At 42.0% G+C, this 6,455-nt stretch overlaps 1 long non-coding RNA gene across 1 annotated transcript in view; it reads right to left on the bottom strand.

Moving 5' to 3' along the window:
* The window catches only part of LOC138667469 (uncharacterized), a 52,797-nt gene extending 47,240 nt beyond the window's left edge, over positions 1 to 5,557 (bottom strand). Inside the window, exons 1-2 of the long non-coding RNA XR_011318773.1 lie at positions 5,309 to 5,557; positions 4,809 to 4,849 (exon numbers count right to left, since the gene is read on the bottom strand). This is a non-coding gene — a long non-coding RNA (uncharacterized lncRNA). The remainder of the gene's footprint in view (positions 1 to 4,808; positions 4,850 to 5,308) is intronic.
* Between the last annotated feature and the right edge of the window lie 898 nt (positions 5,558 to 6,455).

Genomic DNA, 6,455 nt, shown 5'->3' on the forward strand with positions numbered 1-6,455 from the left:
CTGAGCAACCAGAACCTCTCTGTGACAAAACCGCCCCTGCACCAATCTCAGAAGCATCAACCTCGACCTGGAACGGAAGAGAAACATCAGGTTGACACAACACAGGGGCACAGCAAAAACGACGCTTCAACTCCTGAAAAGCTTCCACGGCAGCAGAAGACCAATTAACCAAATCAGCACCCTTCTTGGTCAAATCGGTCAATGGTCTGGCAATGCTAGAAAAATTACAGATGAAGCGACGATAAAAATTAGCAAAGCCCAGGAATTTCTGCAGACTTTTTAGAGATGTCGGCTGAGTCCAATCCTGGATGGCCTGAACCTTAACCGGATCCATCTCGATAGTAGAAGGGGAAAAGATGAACCCCAAAAATGAAACTTTCTGCACACCGAAGAGACACTTTGATCCCTTCACGAACAAGGAATTAGCACGCAGTACCTGGAAAACCATTCTGACTTGCTTCACATGAGACTCCCAATCATCTGAGAAGATCAAAATGTCATCCAAGTAAACAATCAAGAATTTATCCAGATACTCACGGAAAATGTCATGCATAAAAGACTGAAAAACAGATGGAGCATTGGCAAGTCCGAACGGCATCACCAGATACTCAAAATGACCCTCGGGCGTATTAAATGCCGTTTTCCATTCATCTCCCTGCCTGATTCTCACCAGATTATACGCACCACGAAGATCAATCTTAGTAAACCAACTAGCCCCCTTAATCCGAGCAAACAAGTCAGAAATCAATGGCAAGGGATACTGAAACTTAACAGTGATCTTATTAAGAAGGCGGTAATCAATACACGGTCTTAGCGAACCATCCTTCTTGGCTACAAAAAAGAACCCTGCTCCCAATGGTGACGACGATGGGCGAATATGTCCCTTCTCCAGGGACTCCTTCACATAACTGCGCATAGCGGTGTGTTCAGGTACGGACAAATTAAATAAACGACCCTTAGGGAATTTACTACCAGGAATCAAATCGATAGCACAATCACAATTCCTATGCGGAGGTAGGGCATCAGACTTGGACTCTTCAAATACATCCTGAAAGTCCGACAAGAACTCTGGGATGTCAGAAGGAATGGATGACGAAATAGACAAAAATGGAACATCACCATGTACTCCCTGACAACCCCAGCTGGTTACCGACAGAGTTCCAATCCAATACTGGATTATGGGTTTGTAGCCATGGCAACCCCAACACGACCACATCATGCAAATTATGCAGTACCAGAAAGCGAATAACTTCCTGATGTGCAGGAGCCATGCACATGGTCAGCTGGGCCCAGTACTGAGGCTTATTCTTGGCCAAAGGTGTAGCATCAATTCCTCTCAACGGAATAGGACACCGCAAAGGCTCCAAGAAAAATCCACAACGTTTAGCATAATCCAAATCCATCAGATTCAGGGCAGCGCCTGAATCCACAAACGCCATGACAGAATACGATGAAAAAGAGCACATTAAGGTAATGGACAAAAGGAATTTGGACTGTACAGTACCAATAACGGCAGAGCTATCGAACCGCCTAGTGCGTTTAGGACAATTAGAAATAGCATGAGTAGAATCACCACAATAGAAACACAGTCTGTTCAGACGTCTGTGTTCTTGCCGTTCTACTTTAGTCATAGTCCTGTCGCACTGCATAGGCTCATCGTAAAGCAATCCCAGCGCCTGGAAAAATGCATCAACATTACTCAATGCAGAATCTCCTGGTGCAAGAGAAAACGCCCAGTCCTGTGGGTCGCCGCGCAAAAAAGAAATAATAATCAAAACCTGTTGAATAGGATTACCAGAAGAATGAGGTTTCAAGGCCAAAAATAGCTTACAATTATTTCTGAAGCTCAGGAACTTAGTTCTGTCACCAAAAAACAAATCAGGAATCGGAATTCTTGGTTCTAGCATCGATTTCTGATCAATAGTATCTTGAATCTTTTGTACATTTACAACGAGATTATCCATTGAGGAGCACAGAGCCTGAATATCCATGTCCACAGCTGTGTCCTGAAGCACTCTAATGTCTAGGGGAAAAAAAAGACTGAAGACAGAGCTAAGAAAAAAAAATGATGTCAGGATTTCTTTTTTCCCTCTATTGGGAATCATTGGTGTGGCTCCTTGTACTGTTATGGCTGGCAATCAGGCAACACAGCGTGCAGTAATCAGCGCACATACAGAGATCTGGCAATAACCAAAAACAATAGGACGAGCTCTGAGACGTGGAATCTCTGTAGACTGCAGTACCTGATCTATCCTCACACAACTATAAGCAGCAGTGGATTGCGCCTATCACTACCTATGCAACTCGGCACTGCCTGAGGAGCTGACTAGCCTGAAGATAGAAATACAAGCCTGACTTACCTCAGAGAAATACCCCAAAGGAATAGGCAGCCCCCCACATATAATGACTGTTAGCAAGATGAAAAGACAAACGTAGGAATGAAATAGATTCAGCAAAGTGAGGCCCGATATTCTAGACAGAGCGAGGATAGCAAAGAGAACTATGCAGTCTACAAAAAACCCTAAAACGAAAACCACGCAAAGGGGCAAAAAGACCCACCGTGCCGAACTAACAGCACGGCGGTGCACCCCTTTGCTTCTCAGAGCTTCCAGCAAAAGTTAATAGCAAGCTGGACAGAAAAAACAGAAAACAAACTAGAAGCACTTATCTAGCAGAGCAGCAGGCCAAAGGAAAGATGCAGTAGCTCAGATCCAACACTGGAACATTGACAAGGAGCAAGGAAGACAGACTCAGGTGGAGCTAAATAGCAAGGCAGCCAATGAGCTCACCAAAACACCTGAGGGAGGAAGCCCAGAGACTGCAATACCACTTGTGACCACAGAAGTGAACTCAGCCACAGAATTCACAACAATGTTTATTCGGATACGCACGTGTTCAGTATCACACACAATTAGGAAGATGACATTAATTGCACTCCTTCGGGGAATTCTACATGTCCTAATCCATAAAACACAGAAGATGATAAGGATGATGATGATGACTGCCCGTTATATGAAACAAGGTAAAACCCACAAATCTAACTCTCAGACAGTCAAAAGTCACTTCATGATAGACAGGTCTGTAGTCAGTGTCTGCTGCTGTTGCTGCTGCCGCTACTGTGCCGTCCTAAGGACTCAGTGCTGATATCAAGCGGCAAGCGGACAAGAAATACAGTAACATGCAACTGCATATTTAAAGGGGTTGTCCACAAACAAAGTTCATTTTAAGCAACATTTTAATGAATAGATCTTGGAATAATAATAATTTCCACAATTGTATGTGTGTAAATAAAATGTTCCTGTGCTGAGATAATCTTATAAATGTGTCCCTGCTGTGTACTGTGTAATGGCCGTGTCTGACCGTACAGGGACATGGTCTGATCATACCACAGCTCCTGGGCAGGGGAGGAAGAAAAAGATAGTACACAGGCATTACAGCACGGGGTCTCAAATGATTATTTTTGTGAGGCAAAACATGTCCGGGCCTGTTTTTAAGAAATGGTTTACCAGAAAGAAAGAATTTTTTTAAACACATCCAGTTGTGGAAGTTATTATTATTCAATGAGCTATTGATTAAAATGTTGATTAGAATTAACTACTGAGCCTTATATAAGGCCGGGATGATGCCCACATGGGATCTTGCCAGGCCATCTGCTAAAGCCCACACATGGAGCACCTTAGAGTTTAGTGGACTGGGGTGAGGGAAGCAAAGCACAAATCCTGGACAGATGCATAACAGGTAATAAACTGAGCTTCTGAATCAGTAAAGGCTTGAAAGTTTGTTTTTTAAAGTAAAGTTTCCAATTGACACAGATTTTCTGCGAATTTCTCAACTTTTGAGCTATGAGCAGATCCATTGCCAATTGGTAAATCTCTGAAAATCTCAGCAAAGAACATCTGTTTGATTAGCAGTAAATCTTGATATCGATGGCTGTCATGATCCCAGCTGTCAGTAAACAGGTAAGTCAACAAAAGTTTAAAAAAAATAAAAGTAAAAATATTTAAAAAAAAAACACCTTAATTTTAAAGGAATTAGTCAGATGCTGAGCTTCATAAATTACCCTGATTTCACCTCCCAAACTATTTCAAAGCAATGTCCTTATGTTCTATGCAAATACTAAGAAATATTTTACAGAGATAACTTTACGCCTTGGGGTATATGAGATGTTTCTGACGATAATAAGTCAACTTTTTTTTTCTGTTCTTTGCAAAACGTTCTCAGTTTCTGACATTGAAAAGTCTAATTAAATATTTTCTTCTACGCTTAAACACCTCTCCCTGTATTATTTTCATCTAAGACCTTGTCACAATGACACAAATAAAAAAAATTAAAAAAAGGAAAAATAAAACCTTCAAAATAGCAACTACTTCACATAGCCCCAGGGAAAAGGTATTCTCAATTCCCACTTGTGTTTGCACCACTCTTCCCTATTATATATCTCCCATCCTGTGAGAGATGTCAAAACACTTTTTTCTAGAAATCACCAGAGACTTGTATTATCTAAATAAATGTCAAATTTTATTAAATAATCCAGAAAGGAAATTTCGCTACTTGGCAGTAATTTACTTTGGATATTTTGTAGCAAAAAATGACAATATTTAGTGCAAATATTCTGTTCTCTTGATCAGGTAATTACCCAGGAGGTTAACACGTTCTAGGAGGAGTGAACTGAGTGGAATACAGTGCGAGTACTTGGTAAAGGTCAAAAATCACCATTTGAAGAGAGAAAAACTTAATTTTGTTAATAATTACAGTTACATTAATATCAGTTGATGCCAGGATCTTCCTCTGTAGGATTAAATCTCTACCTTTTTTAGAAGAATAGAGATCCTCCTCCTTTTTCCTTTTTCTGGAAGTTTGAAAAAGACAGAAGGTGGGAAAAGTTTGTGAAATTATTGTAGGAAAAGAAAAATATTTAAAAACATGGTTTAAAAATAAGACTAAAAGAATAAAATATAGTATAAAAATGAGACTAATAGAAAATAATGACTATGAAAATAAGACTGAAAGAATAAAAAAGATTTTTAAAATAAGACTAATAGTATAAAATAAAGACAATAAAAATAAGACGAAAGGTGTAAAATACAGTATGAAAATAAAACTAAAGGTATAAAACAGAACATAAAAAATAAGACTAATAGTAAAAAAACACTATAAAATATGGAAGCTGTGAAATTTCTGGTAATGTTAGAGTTAATTCTTTGAAGTAAAGGAGTAGTCCAAAACTAAGACTGGTTTAATCATAAATCTCTATTTAATGCAACATTCAAATCTCTTTTCTAATATACTGTAATTTAAAATTCCCTACCTTTCTCTTTCTACTTTCTTCTTTTTTACCAATTTCCTGTTCAATGTTGCTTTGATTGAGAATCCCCAGTGAATACTCAAACAAGATGTTTCCCCCTAAAAGGAAGTGTCATCAGTGGTGTCCAATTCAGGGGTTTAGCTAGTCTCTGCTCTACTTGCTCGTCAATTCTGGCAGATGCTCAGTAGGATCTTGTCACTGTGCAATATTGTGCAATATTCTTTTTAATGCACAGTGACAGTACACTCCCTCACTGTGTCTCATGAGAAGTGATGAACCACAAGACAGTGCGCTGTCATTGTATATTATAAGGAGATAACCCTGCGAGAAGGAAATGGAGAGACCAACACTGCCCCCAAAACGGACATCACTTTCAGGAGCAAGGATGGTCTCTGTTCTCCCTGCTAGCCAAGATATCAGCTTACAATTCACACTGACGGTGCGTTCTCTTGATGACTCGTCACCAGGGCCGGCGTCAGCACCCGGCGTACCCGGGCAAGTGCCGGGGCCCTGGCGAGACGGGGGGGCCAATTTACGGTGCGCAGCTGCAGCCGGAATACTCACCTCCGGGAGTCAGGACCGTCCGTCACCATGGATACGCAGCCAGAGTCACTTCCGGGCCAGGCCTGCTGCTGGGACTGAGTTTAACACAGCTGCAATACTCACCAGTCACCGCCGGCGCCGCCAACACCATGGATACGAGACACTTCCGGGCCGGCGGTCGCTCTGTCCTGTCACTTCCGGTCATGAGAGCTCGTCATCCTAAGAGCTCAGAGAAGAGATCCGGCTGCTGCCATCCACGCGTCCAGTGTCCAGGAGTCCAGCGGCAGCGCAAGTGCAGTGGCAGCGCCAAGAAGAAAAACAAGCGGAGCAGGAGGCAGGAGCAGCAGTCAGGTGCACAGATGGTGCACCTGGTCCCAGGCTGTGTCCACAATGGAAGCAACAGCGAGTGAGTGAGTGTTCCTCCAAGTTCCTGGACCTGGTGCCAATGCATTGCGGGGGCGGGAGGTGGGGTCGGAATTGCAGCCTGCTGTGAGCCAGGCCTGGTTGACTATTCCTAGCCTAGACTGTCTATACTAAATGGCTGGCAGTCTGTGCTATATACTGCATAGACTGTGCTATATACTGCGTCTGCATGGGCTGTGCTATA

This window comes from Ranitomeya imitator, chromosome 2 (genome assembly GCF_032444005.1).
Source record: "Ranitomeya imitator isolate aRanImi1 chromosome 2, aRanImi1.pri, whole genome shotgun sequence".
NCBI lineage: Eukaryota > Metazoa > Chordata > Amphibia > Anura > Dendrobatidae > Ranitomeya > Ranitomeya imitator.